Here is a 15,310-nt window from a genome sequence, read left to right as displayed (position 1 = left end):
ACACACACACACACACACACACACACACACACCTCCCTTTCTGCATCATACAATGCTAACATATATATGGTACATATATTTTCAACAAGGAGCAATTACCTTTTTTATAGATACGAGCTTTCATTGTTCATTTCTTAAATTTGTTATAAACATTTTTCGATACTTTTAGGAAAATGAAATTTTATGATTTTAGTCTTAAACTATATAAGTCAGTACATCGCCCTGAGCTTGACGATTAAATATAATCCATGATACCAAATGAAGTTGAGAATCGAAGTGTACATGCAACAACTGTGACATTCTAATTTTTTACGAAGGAAGATTCCTCAATGATGAGATGTAACTCAATATATACTTCAGAACCAGAACGAATAAATATAATCTATGGAAGCTGATGCAATTGAGTATCAAGAACGTGTAGAAACTATGCCAGTCTAGTCTTCTGCGAAGGAAGATCCCTCGATGGGGATTAACATTTCAATGTATACTTTTGATCTTGATCGAATAATTAAGATCTATAAAAGCCGATAGAATTGAGTATCAAGAATATGTAGTAACTATGACAGTCTAGCCTTTTATAAAGGAAGGTCAGTTCTTCCTGACTAGTGATATCTATCTCAACATGTCCTTCGGAACCTGAATCGATAAATACAGTTCATAGGAATTAATTAAATTACCTGTGTACCTATTTTAAAAAAGAATACGCGAAAGTTCCGGAACAAATTAATAGAATTTATAGAAGCTAATGAAGATGAGTGCCATAGTGTATATATAAATTATGTTATCTAACTCAATATCCTGATACTGAACAAAGAAGAATCCTTGGGAGTAAATGCATGCAGTATTATATCACGGTTTATGTATGAGCTATGACATTCTAGTTTTCTAGGAAAGAAGTTTTGTACAGACGTTTCTGAATTTATATGAGCTTCAAACACTATTGTAAGAGCGTTTCACAAAAAAAAACCATGGTGATCTAGTTTGAAAAATTATTGTGTATGAAATAAAAGCCACTTGATGATGCCCACTCCATACATCTTCCTAAGTCCAAATAAATAAATAAACTAAACAGAGGATCTAAAAGATTCAAATACCATAGTAGATTTATTAATGTAGGCATTCGAATTCCTTAGTAATGCTACCTAACTCAATACCATAACGGCTTCTTCAACCTAACCAAACAACCAGAATCAACGAAAATTAATAGGGTCGATTACACCATACCACATATACCAACAATAAATGCTAGTTTTCCAAGGAGAAATTCCCAAGAACTCCAGCAGCTATCCAACGGGAACAGTATCGCATCACGAACACTTAATAGTGGCTGGCAGGCTCTTTAACGATGCTACCTAACTGAATATCCTAATCTTCTTCCCAACCTAATCAAATAACTACGATCCACAGAAAGTAATACACTCGAGTACCAACAAATTCTAATTTTCTCAGAAAAATTTCCCGAAAATTCCAGGAGTTACCCGATAGGAAGAGAGTCGCGCGGAGGACACCTAATAGTGATCTATAAGGGAGTCAGACGAAAGACGCAGACACGAAACATTTCCCGGAATCCAAACGACTCCGCAGGGCTTCAGCTGCACGCGTTCCAATAAGGAGGTAGAAGAAGAGTCGGTTGGAAGAGATACCGGGCCATCTCGTAGTACGAAAAACCACCCGGCGGCATCCGCGTTCGCGGTCGACATATGGTCGCCCCCAGGAACGGTCGTTGAGGAACTCGAGCAACAGAGACGGGCTGCCTCGAGCGGTGGTTCCGCGTATTTTGGGACTACTTTTTCGAGGTGTCACCCCGGTTAACGGGGCCGGGCCATTCGCTCCTATACGATGGCGAACGATTGTCAGGCCGCTCAGGTATCGGGTACACGTGTTTTGCGATAACGCACGCGGCAACACGCACGACAGACGGACTACCGGGTTGCGATATGGCCTCGTTAAGCCGACACGTAATGTCAACTCACGCGGACGCGTTCGCGTAATTGTTTATACGTCGGCGCTGCGACGTGAATGATAGGGGCAACAAGATGATTTATTTTGGTAAATTATTGTGCATCGAATAGAAAGAATTTATGTTATATTTAATCATTTGGAGGAGATGTCTTATTATATTAATGATTCTGAAAAAATACGAGCTTTAAACATGTGCATAAGGGTGTTTGATAGGGGTAACGAAGTGATTTAGTTTGGAGTAAGTACCATTTTATATTAATGTTTCTGTACAAATACGCGTATCTCATTGTACAGACGTTTCTGAATTTATATGAGTTTCAAACACTATTGTAAGAGCGTTTCACAAAAAAAAACCATGGTGATTTAGTTTGAAAAATTATTGTGTATGAAATAAAAGAGAATTTATTCAATGTATATAAATTTGGTGTAGGTATCTGTTTATATTAAAGTTTTTGAGCAAATATGAATATTAGACACGAGTGTGAAGGTGTTTAACAAAAAGAACAAAGTAACTTATTTTGGTAAATTATTGTGCATCGAATGAAAGAAAATCTTAAAGGAAGGTATTTTTGTATAATGATGTTTCGTAGCATGCATGAATTTTAAATACACATGTTTAAGAGAGTTTTGTTGTTCATTGTTTAAATTCTCTTCAAGTATTTATACAAGTCTAATAAGACAAATGCATAAATCATGTAAAGATTGAGACACATTGGCATTGTAATACAAATATCTTAAGTGAACAGGCAATAGATGTGATTAATAACGTTTACTAACCTGTATTAACTTATTAAGATGAGGACTTTCCGAACAGGTGTCACAACCTTGCCAATAAGTAATAAGAATAAATTTGAAAGATATGGAAACAAAATAAAAATATACTTATTTTCAAACACCCACCCCTAACACTGTTTTTTTTTTACGAAAAATAGTAAGAAGAGTCAATGTATCTGAAAAATACATCTGGTCCCACTTTAGGCAAAAGTGCAATTGCACATTGCAGATGCATCGTAGCACTCTTGAAAGAAATAAGATCATGAAAAGATCTGTCTTGTAGCATTAAACTGTTCTATCAGTCCTTTCATCTCCAACGAAACAGGAACAATCTCAATTGCATGACGTACTCTGCACACAAAATTAACTTCCTGATGTTCGCGTAAGGCAATGAAAGATGATTAGTAACTACAGTTAGATTAGTAACTGTCGAGCTTCCTGATCTACAGTTGCATTGTGTATCACGAATAAAAGTATGAATTTTTTAAGTCTCTCAGAAATGATTTAGAAATTGTGGGAAAGCTGTTGAAATATGTAATAATAAACAAAATTTTTGACAACACTATTCGCGATATTTGTACAGCTAGGAATAATGATGTTTTCATTATTAAAAAATTCTTGTTGGGTGAAGGTTAGAGTCAATTATAATATGTACTCATCATTTTTCAAACGTATTTTTACAACTTTTTAACCGATACCAGCAATACTTTCATAGAATAAATTCGAACTAAAAAAAAAACATTTTTTTCAAATTTAAAGATTTTCCTTAGTAAATTTAAAGGAAAAGGAATATTCCCAAAACAAACCTGCAGAATAGTTGCTGATAACAACAACAATATCTTTTTCTTTAGACAAAATATTCAGTTCCATTTATATATAGCAGTATGTAGATTATACTTTATAAATTAATTTAACAACATTTATATGTTTTTCATATTCGAATACTGTATATAAATACGATGTATATTTTGTTTAGAAATTACAAAATAATTCTTTAATCAAATTCAACTGTAATTCGTCGCGCAAAAAAGAGTTTTATTTACATTATAGACTAATGAAATGGATATGTAAATCCTCACGATCTGGCCTGTTACCACGTTTGTAGTTAACTTATGTATCTTTATTATCTATTTAATTTAATATTCTATACTGCATAATGTAAAATGGATTACATAACGGTAATCTATCGAATAATAGAAACCTAATCCTACAGAACTGAGATGTTGAAGGCTGAATCCATCACAAATACCAACATAATAAATTGATGATAAACAGCACATAAACGATAAAGACGTATTTTCAGCGTTTTAATTAACGCGATTCTCGATGGAGATAAATCAAACTTTTCCGTAAACGCTTTCTCAGGGGGACAAACACACCATTAGAATTAATGACTACATCCCACCAGTTATTATTCTGTAACAGATTACCCAACGCGAACTTAAGAAGGAGAAATGAAAACGCACTACCCACACATGAACACTTTCGCAACGTTTGCACTGGACGAAACCATAAACAGCACACGCACATTATAATTTCCGTATCGACGAATTAATTAACGGTGGTAATCGAGAAATATGGGAGACCACAATATCGATTACTCATCCTTATTCAAACATGACAGATTGAATTATACAAGTTGAATGATACGAGCCGGCGAAATGAATGGCACAATAGGCGAACGATGAGTAATTCTTTGAATCAATCTCGGTAGACGAAATAGGAAAATTCATTATAAGTCGAATGCGCCGTGACAAGTGCTATGCCTTAGACTCTCATTAAGGTAACGAGTGGCATCCGAGGATCGGCGTGCACAATCGAAGAGTGTATTTGTATGTGCACCTATCAGCGTCATGACCGACCTCAATGACGCGCCAGCGTCATTGCTTTATCGTTGATTAATTAGTTCCTTAATTAATCAATGACGAAGGGGCATTCGACGCAGCAATACGTAATTACATTGTTCAGGGGCGCGAAGGTGATTAAAGTTATTCTCGGTCGTCTTAAAGACAGACGTCTAATGCAAATCGATGAAATTCTGATGTTGCTAATGGTGTACGTCAAGGATTTGACGATTCTTAGAAAGATTTGGATTCATTTCAAGAAATCATTCATGGCGTTTTATGGAAAATATGATGTGGAAGGCAGGGAAGAAATTAATGAGAACTTCGTGGCAATCGTGGGTTATTATTTAATTACGTTTTTTGTTTTTGAGTGATTTTCAGAGTCTACACATGTTACAATTAAAGTTACCTTAGTTAACGTGTAAGAATTTACTACATTTATATATGAAAAAGTGTAGTAATTCCTCTAGAGCAGAAAGCTGTGAATCTAGGTAAGAGGGATTTTTATATTTAAGAATTGTTATCATATTTAAGTTTAGATTGTATCAAGTAATGGTTAAATTATAAAAGTAATCACTCATCAATATTTATAGTTCTTCAATTTCATATATACATAACACATGTATTCATAACATTTTTATATAATAATTAACATAATACAAATGTCGTAATAATTTCCAAATATTATCCAATTATTTTGTTTGAATTGAATAAAAACCCACCTTAATATTAATCCATGATATCTATTGATCTGACGATCCCACATAACATAATTGAAAACATTAATTACGAATGTATATTCACAATTTTGCCGATTACTTTTGCCATAACAATATTTAAAGTGTCTTAAAAACCGAGACATACAGCTCCATGGCAGTATCTTTAAAGGTGAATGATAACGTCGATTAAATGAAGCCATATGAGAAAATCCATGCATCGAGTACTATTTATTTTCACGTCAATAAAATTTAACGATCTCAGACGATCGACGTCCATTCCAATCGCGTGATCAATTACTAACGAACAAGAAAACACATTGTTCATTAGCGAAACACTTTCCATGGGTTCGCCAGCCCGCTTTTCACTGAAACGCCTATTAAGTTCGCATCGACTTAACTGACTCTCCGCGTTGCCGTTATCACGACACGCTAGGTTACGCATGATACGAGTAATTAATTAAAACGTTAATGCGCTGTCATTACGCGCCCAGCCGTAATGGGGGAACACACAGCCTCTGACTCGAATAGTGTGCCTGCGTGCTCCGCGAATGCAGACATCTGGCGTTAACAACTTTACGACGTAATGCACTTCTCTCGTAAAAATATAGCATCGTTTTCGTTCCGCGGATTCACGCGGTAGCTTCATCAGGTCGTGCGAACCACCGCAGACGTTAACTGTAATTATCAAACAGCACCACTTTCGCCATTCTTTTAATAATAAACCAGTGATGATTTATGGGTACTGATTTAACCAATCTCATAGTTCTCGAAGATATAAGATATTCTTTCTAGAGGGTTTTCCAAACGGGACTTCAGAATTTTATTTTCCAATAACAAAATATACTCGTCATCCTGTTGAATTATAATCATTCCATAGTATTTGTATTTGAAAAAAAAATCCTAAAGCTCCTTTTGAGAAACTTAATATTTTATGAAGATTGCTTTCAATTGTTTGCAATTTAAAATTTAACAGATATATATCAGTGTATAGACGTCGTATGCTTTCGTTTATTCTCATTTCTTTTTGTTGTTTCATAATTTTTATTTATTTTATTCTTTCTCTTGCCTATAGTTTTCATACAATTTATATTGATTGGTTACATAGATTGTCTCTAAAGTCTGGCCACATAGGAGATAATAACAGATATAATATCTGGAACATTTATTTATTCTCTATTTAAATTTAGGGACACCTGTAGCATTGCTTTAAAATGTAAGACACAACAAATATGTTTATAAAATTTTAGAACACTGAAATTATGATTAGAAGTGGCTCTCCTTTTTAGTTATTCTTTGTCGATTTATATTATTACTTCAACAGTCCTCCCTTCTTTATCTGTTTATGTCTGATCAAACCTCTCCAAACCAAGGCGACTGTTCAAACTTTGGTATACTAAAATCCACTAAGAAGCATGTTAAATAAAAACGATTGTTTTGGATATCGTGATTCTATCGAAGCTGCTGATTTAATCTACCTACTTTGTGTTACTTTTGCAAGTTTCTATTTTTATTGTATTATTATTATCTCATATCGGTATTCGAAATTGTAATATACTTCACGTCTTGTAATTTCTGTAATATTATTCAAAACGAATATCACCTTAGATATAATATAAAAATGAGCTAGGAATTAAACAACTATTTAATCTATTATAATTATATCACTACCGTTTAAAAACTCGCTCGACAACATTTTTCCACGCGAGTAATAATCGAGACGTATTGAAAGAAAAGTCATCGACTCACCCTGCGCATTTCCCGTAAGAAGAAAATCTGAAATTAACCTGCTCGTCGAACCACTAGCACTTTGTCAGAGACACCATCCTTGTTTGCTGCGCTCGTCAGAAACTCGCTCGATCCGTGGTACACAAAATCGTCCGACCTGTCGATTTACTCGTCGTCGACGTAATTGAATCGTCCCCCTTCCTCTGCCCGCCCTCCCCCAAATCCCCCTTCCGCTAAACGCAGTTTGCACAGCTTTTGAAATCTCGGAGCGATACGACAGGCGCGACGAAATCAGAGAAAGAAATTTTTCACGGCGCGTCGTCACTCGCAACGGCGAACAACTGTTTCCAGAGAAGAGCAAGGATGACGCCGACGTCGTGTTATAATCCGCAATTTAATTCTAGAAGAAGGCACCGTGACACGGCCAGAACCGTGGCCTATTAAACCAAAGCTGCGACGACGACGCTATTTTACGACCGGTTTCAAAAGCCCGATCCCGCGTCTGCACGCCGCGGTGCAGAGCCTGATGGGAGTCCCTCGCTTTGATAATTTTCCAAATGTCCGTGAACGCTAAATACCGCTAATGCAACGCGCGAATTCCCAGCCGAGGCTCGCACTGCGCGCCTCGCGAGCAGGGATGGAGGAAATTTTCTCAAAAGAACGGAATTCAAAAATAACTCCACTGGTTTTTATGTAGCACACTTTTTTGTCGCTGTAGACTATGTATTTAGACACCGTGTATGTTAACATTAAAACCGCTGATGCTTAACTTTTGCCTCTTATGCGTGATACTATGTGTTTGAAAATAGATAGTGAAACGGCAAATTTATTGATTAATATATACCTAGTACCTAGTTACATATTTTAATCATTTTCACCATAAACTGCAGCAAAAACAAGCATTCGATATTCCACAAAATATGATATTACTCTTCATCCTAACCAACAGATCAAGTTCTCAACTTTAAAGAAGTCTAAACAATTCTACATCTAAACAAATCTCCATATACAACATTACAAATGTAAATAAACCCGAATTTAAACTCTTAAATCAAACTTAAACTATAAATCAAACCTTTATGTATTCAAAAGAATGAACAACTTCTCCAAAGCGGTTCTCGCTCTAGGTAAAAACTTGAAGAAGCTCAAATCCCACCTGTATCCTACCTGATCAGGCAGCTAAAATTACCGAGCGCGAATTTTTCCAGAAAGTGTTACATATGCGCAACTCCCTAGATACAAAACGCTAATCTGCGCGTGTCGAGTTCTAACGAAGCAAATAACTCGCGATTAGTAGAAGAACGCGAAGTTCGATCGTTAGCGAGGCTTTTAGGTTCTAGAAAGAAGTCCGACCATAGTACCGAACACCGAGAGCAACAGTACTTCGTAATCCGTTGCTACGAAGAAAAGGACACCGAGGCCATCAGAGCATGGAGGTCTGTTCGGGGGCACTTAGACTCGCCACATCAGGAAGCGGTGTCCTCCGTAGGTAGTCAAGGGAGAAAGGAACAGCTACACGCGACGTCGATACTATCTCTTGGCTCTCTTTTGTTACATCCTTTTCAAAGACTGTTCAAAATACTGTCGATTCCTTTCAGATGCAAAATGGTCTTCGCTCCCGAGGAATTGGCGCAATGACGAGCAAGAGTATTTGCTTTGAGAGCTGATGATGTTGAAAGCTAATGTATTAAATGCCGCCAAGTGTGTGTGTAGTTAGTTGGTAATCAGACCGTGTATGCGGCAACATTGGCCTTCTGGCGGTGAACCGTGGCTTTTGTGACCCATACTATACGTTACTACATAGTTAATACCTACTGCACTATTTAGAACCCTTTCGCGAATTTAGACCTTATGGGATAAGGCCACTCCAGAAATTTAAAAAAATCGATGTTTCTTTTGTTAATATGTTGCCTTAAAGCTTTAAGAATAAGAAAACGTACAACTTTAAAGAAGTCCGATCATAGTACCGAACACCGAGAGCAACAGTACTTCGTAATCCGTTGCTACGAAGAAAAGGACACCGAGGCCATCAGAGCCTTACATACTACATATATTTCATAGCCCGAGGAAATCTCAAAGAGGTCGGTTTCGAATGTTTTCTCAAGGCATCTTGCAGCGCCCACCAACTAATTCAATTCAATTCACATACTTTATTAAGTGGAGCCCTGACGGGCTGTTTACACTTTTCATTACAAGCACAGCAATCACGCGGCGATGACACAGCGCGTTTTTCTTAGAACTACATTTTTCAAATCGGGTGAAACGATAACTCCTACAAATCTTGTACGATTCTCTTAAAATTTTAAAGTTGTCCATCTTCATAGCATTATTTATTTCCAATAACATCTCCATCAGTTTAATGCATTTCGTAGAAAAGAAATTACCCTAAGTTATCCTGCAATAAAAAAGTAAGTATTGTATGAGTTTCAAACCACGCACCTCCAATAATTCCCTTCTTTAACTGGCATTAAATAACATAATTTCGAATATTTTTCCTTCTCAGACTCAAAAAGCTTCATATAAAATAAAATCCAAGACAATTATCTCCCAGCCTCCATTTATTTTTCTCAGGAGAAATGAAACGCGAGTTCAGGTGTACACAATAAATGTCTCTGTGAACTGGATAAATGATGAAACATCGGGTTAAAATGTATACGCGTATCTCGACTGGTTGGCAAAGTGTTAATTTTGCGCGACGTGCGTCGCAGTCAAATGCCTGAACGTTTGACCCTCGAGCTTTCACGTTAAACACGAGCTGCTAAACCGTCTTCGAGCGCATTTGAATGTGAAAATCGTGGCGTTCATATTCCAACGTTTCTTTTCCCTGATCGCCACGTCCCACGGTTCTGAGCTGGCCGAACGTGCGTTCCATGCGCAACCCGTCGATTTTGTAAATGAGACACTTTTGTTGCCGATCGAAGCACATAGGTTTTACCGTAACAACCAAAAGGGTAACCTGGGTTAACTGTACTCCTTTCGTGGCCCGTTATCACGCCTCGCGATGAATGCACTTGCGTGGAACACGACAAACATCCCAATAATTAAAGGGTAACGCTTTTATTTTTCGCCAGTTTCGAGGCAATCTTCATGATTTTTCTGCAGACAAAGTAAACTACATAAACTTGTGAGGTTTGGTGCGTTTATCAACATGTATATACAAGATTCTGTTAAATTTACAACTGTCTTATACAATTTCTTTTAAAGGTACACGTACAATATTCCACGTCGCGTCTAATGGAACAGACCAGATACTTGCAAAACAAAATTATTAATGAATTACATTTACCATTTTGTGTGTATAATTATATTTAAAAATTCAAAGAACGTATACTTTAATTTCTCCTGAAATAACCCAGGGATATTTTCATACATTCTTTTACCATTTTCTAAAAATTCACGCCTCGAAAAATATGAAACAATTCCGCTCCGCTGGAAATGAGAGCTGAATTTTAAAAAAATAAACCCGCGTGTGCAAACATCCATCATGGCGTTGCGCAAAGAGGAGCGTCAGAACAAAAACATTGGAGAACGATGACATCTCGCGAAAAGAATTAATTAGGCGCGGCATCGCAGTAAATGGGACACACCTTGCGCGGCTATTAATTTTTTCGCGATTCCCAGATGCGATTAACGTGCGACCGTCTCCAAGACATCTGAAATATCAAGCACAATCTTTCTTCCTTCACCACGAAATTCTCGAACGCATACTTCATCCTCGTCTTTTCCATTGAATTATTTTCATTCCAAAATGTCTACGATTTTCAAAGTATTTAAACAATTTGCGTACAATTTAATGAATTTAAAGCCGACCTTATCATTCCTAAATTATTTGAAAGCGACAAAAACAATTATTTATATTTCTATGCATACTACATCAGGTTAAGAAAATAATTTCACATTTTAAAAACACTTACAAACCTTGTTTTCATGTTATTATTATTGGAAATATGTATATTGATTCCTATTATAAAATTTTTTTATGAAATTATGTATAATAACATTTATCATTAAAATGTAATCACATAATAAGTACCTGTAACATGAATAGTATTTATTAAATACATGACGTTATGTAATCCAAAGGAAAACAATTGTTTCATCAGATCAAAAGTGCTTGCTTTCATTATCGACATCAATTTTTAAAAAACAAAAGATTCTTATTTTTCAATGTATCTCCAAATATACAACAACATTTATACGAAAGGTTTTAAATATGTTGTATAGTGAATTGTCTTTAGTCTTAGTCCTTGATATATTCTCAATGAAAATACTATTTTGTATAATTGTATAAACTAAATATATATCCATAAAATGCAGATGACAGTAATACTTGATTTTAACGTTCTAGATATGTAGCCACGTAGCTACAGTGAACCCTATTTGGTTAACAGCACAGAATGTGATACTTAAAATATTTGATCGAAACTATTATTGAAAAATTTGTGGCTCGAAGCCAACGTAACCCAGACAGCATGTTCCTGGCTATTGATAAGTATCGGTCGATGTCGGTATATTGATATATGAATACGAACGTGAATGAAATAAAACGCTGTCCGTTGTGTTGGCACGATTCTATGGCGAATATGTGAGTAACGGACGAGCAGCTTCCAAAGAATTAATTAAGATTGACGGGGCTCCAGATTCCTTTCATTCTTAGTTTTTAAAGCTTCTAATGAGATTGCCCTTTAGAGAAAGGGGCAAGAGCCATCTCGAGTTGAGTTTCTTCGTGTCTTTTCTCCAGCTACAATATATTTGGTCTTTTTCCTATTTCTATCATTAAAAGTACGACTTTCTTCATTTCACGTATGAAAGTGAAGAAACTAATTAAAGAACATTTTTCCTTTAATAATTTTGTGGAAAACAAATATTTTCGAAGAGAACTAAACAATAGAAATATAAACAGCAATATATCGAATATGTCGAAGAAACGTGCGTAATACCGTGTTTTAAAAGTCAACTTAATACCTTTCTTTGAATCATTTTGAAAGGTATATCAGTTGAGCAGCAAATTATTTTTATTTTAAAAATATGGGTCACTCTATCAATTATATAATAATTTCTTGACAAATTTTGTTGTAACTAAAGTAAGATGTAGTATAGACTAAAGGAAAAATATCCTACGAATTTAATATTTTTTTATTAAGTAAATGTCTGATGATATTGTGATGTATATTATCGATTTCGTTTGCATATCGAATTTTTAAACGTATTTATACGAGTAAACAAACAATTTTTACATTAAAACTCAGTTTTCCAATGGAGATATCAGTTCTTTTTTTTTTTTTTAAAAAAGCGAAAAGCTATTAATGTTTCGAGTAAATTGGCAGATCGTGTTGTTAAAAATATGACAGGTGCTGAAACACGAATCTTTCAATTTTAATTGGAAATCTAAGAACTTTCCACTGTTCAAAATAGAAAATTGAGTCCCCGATTGGTAAACTGAAAGTTTTCTATGCAGAAGTCACTTTTATCAAATACCTTTTTTTAATCGAAAAATTCGTTCCAAAATTCAATACGAAACCGAAGCCAATCAAATTCGTGCCATACGAAATCTATTTCATAGAAAAGATTGAAATTGACAGAGAAGTGTTCTTTCAATGCATACAATAGCTTGTAGATAACAAACTTCTAGATGAAAAAGTTCACATCTGGAAGATTGCATACATTTTATCATCAAAAATCTTTTTTATCTCGTTAAAATTAAAAAATACCAATTATACAGATTTATTGTTTTTAATATTATTTTAAATTTTGTAATCTCAATCCTTATTATAACTGTTAGCATTCTCGAATCATAAATATATAATGTATTCCTTATGCTTTAAGGTTTGATAGATTGTACGAAATTTATGACACAGTTAGTAATTTGTATAAAAGCATTAATTTTTAGTATTATCAACGAAATGATACGTGACAATAAAATATACATGTATTTACAATAAAATATACATGTGTCGTTCTAACAAAGTTCCGATTATTTCTGAACTCTAAACACCGCCATCGTACGTTATCGGGTCACCTTGCATCCCTACAAAGCATGTGCATTCCGTGCATCCTGCGGTCGCGCTATAATAATTCACAAATTACGTAACCGTTGCATCCCGATGCACCGACTAGAGACACCTGCGAGAGGGCCCCGCATTCCTATATGCACCGCGAGCGTTCCGCTTCTTCGACGTGTAGAAGGCCGCGCGAGATAAGTCGAGGATACGTTTCTCGGTTTGAGAGATGGCCGTCGAGATGAAGCTGTGGCCGTGGTGGATCGCGGATCGTGAAATCACGACGGTACGCCTCGGGAAAGAAGAAATGTCCGCCTAACTGTACCCGTTTCGAGGAAACTCGCTAGATCCCTAGTCTCGTCGTGACAGTTTAGAAAGTCGTTGATTTTTGTGCGATAGCTCCTTAGTATCGCGACACGTCTCGATAGTTTAGAAAGTTCCATTGTGACGGTTAGGAAAAAAATTAGAATGCATCGTTTGCACCCTCGCAACCGAGGAGTTGATACAGTAAATGATATTACGTGACAAAATGATCAAAATAAATTAAATTCTTTATTAGTAATGACGTTTGGGCCTGAATAGTTTTCAAATTCTATAAATTCATTGTGCGTTAATTGCTCAAGGTCGAATGATTAGCCTTCGTTTGTTTTCGGTAAGATTCCTTTGTTAAAGAAAATCAAATTTCATTTACAAAGTTTTCCAGTAATAAAATGATTGTTGATTCTTTTAGAATTTTACATCACTTACTATTTGAGCTTCTCAATTTTTGAGTATGGAGAAAGTTAATGTAAATACTAAATGAGCGATTTTGTTTTAATTATAAAAAGGGAATATTTTGTCGGAAAAATAATCTTACGTGATGTAGATAGTTTAATCTTTTTAAAAATAAACATTGAAATGAATATGAGTTATGTGGGAATACAAATGAAAGTGATTATGATTTTAAATTGAACATTTCAGTGATATTTAACTACGAAAAAAATACAATGGATATTGAATACCTTTCCATCTACGCGTAAAATGTACCAACAGATTATTAATCATTTGTGCTACAGCTTATAGCTCGTATAAAAGCGTCAAACTCTCGATATTAATGCACGAAATAAATGTTCAATGTACTTCAACGTAACAAAAATTGAAATACGATATTTTATCGTCGAACAGATTAAAAGCATTCAAGTGATTCCTCGACTAAAACATAGAATGCAAATATGTTAAAAAAAATGACTGAAACCTGGCCAACATATAGTACCCAATGAGTGATAACAAAATTTCTTTTAGTATTTTCTTTTACATATTCATTAGGTGGAATTTTCTAACTATAAGGAAACACGAAGTGGTCATTAAACTTGTGTTCAGATATAATCAAACGTCTATCAGCGTCGTGGAATTGATAGTACTTAATTATCTCAAGTAATTATAGAGTTTTCATTCCACTACGTAGAAGGTACGATACACATGCATATTCCTGTCAACATGAGCCACAATGTATCTAATATGGAAAATTATGACATCGCTATCAAGCCTTCTTCTGCTAATACCTGAGATCGATGATCATGATTATACCACTATCAAATTACAAGTTTTCACCTGAAAGACGTTGCTAAACATGCATATATAATTATGGCATTAAAAAACGACTGCATGGATCAGTGCCTCAAGCAACTCTAACTAATACCGAGAATATTGGAACTAAGTATGCAATATAAAGTGTCTATAAATATTGCTGGCAATCATTATTTCAAAATGTAGCTTCAGAAACCCAATTTTGTAATTTGTAAATTGTTCTTCATAGTTTCGGTTTCTTAATAACATGGCGAACACATCAAAAGATATAGTTAATAAGAAAAAAAAACTTCATGTGCAATCATTGGTATATTTGTAGACTCTAAATTTGCATCAGAAAAGTATTGGATGAATTTTATAAATTAAAATAATTAATAAGTTTGTCAGCCTTAACAAGGAAACAATAAGTTTTAATTCTCACGGTTTGGGTTCTTTTCAAGATTCACAAAAGTTACCTAAATAATATCAATAAATTAAAATAAAAAATGAGGAAAGAATTAATAACATATTTTTATAATCATAAAACATTTCTTTGTACATGCATACTTTAAAGTAGTTTATTAACATTGCAGATATTAGGAAAATTATATCTTGAACGGAAGTATAAACGAGCTTTACTTGTTTGATAATTATTATTATTTACTCCAATAATATAAAAGAAATCAAATTCATTTTATTTAAGATAAATAAATGTCCACGCACAAGATTTATTTCGTCGTAT

The 15,310-nt window shown here is 34.9% G+C and overlaps 1 protein-coding gene across 4 annotated transcripts in view; it reads right to left on the bottom strand.

The window, feature by feature from the left end:
* The window catches only part of LOC128888002 (uncharacterized), a 170,876-nt gene that overhangs the window by 10,475 nt on the left and 145,091 nt on the right, over window positions 1–15,310 (bottom strand). The window contains exon 1 of one of the 4 annotated variants that reach the window (XM_054144569.1): window positions 7,046–7,130. The exons of the other annotated variants lie outside the window; for them this stretch is intronic. The gene's annotated coding sequence lies outside the window, so the exon portion shown is untranslated. Of the gene's footprint in view, window positions 1–7,045; window positions 7,131–15,310 lie in introns of those variants that run through there. 4 annotated transcript variants of the gene reach the window in all.

Source organism: Hylaeus anthracinus, unplaced genomic scaffold (assembly GCF_026225885.1).
Source record: "Hylaeus anthracinus isolate JK02 unplaced genomic scaffold, UHH_iyHylAnth1.0_haploid 11989, whole genome shotgun sequence".
Lineage (NCBI taxonomy): Eukaryota > Metazoa > Arthropoda > Insecta > Hymenoptera > Colletidae > Hylaeus > Hylaeus anthracinus.
Note: the sequence above shows the minus strand (reverse complement) of the source record. Positions and strands in the feature narration are given on the sequence as shown.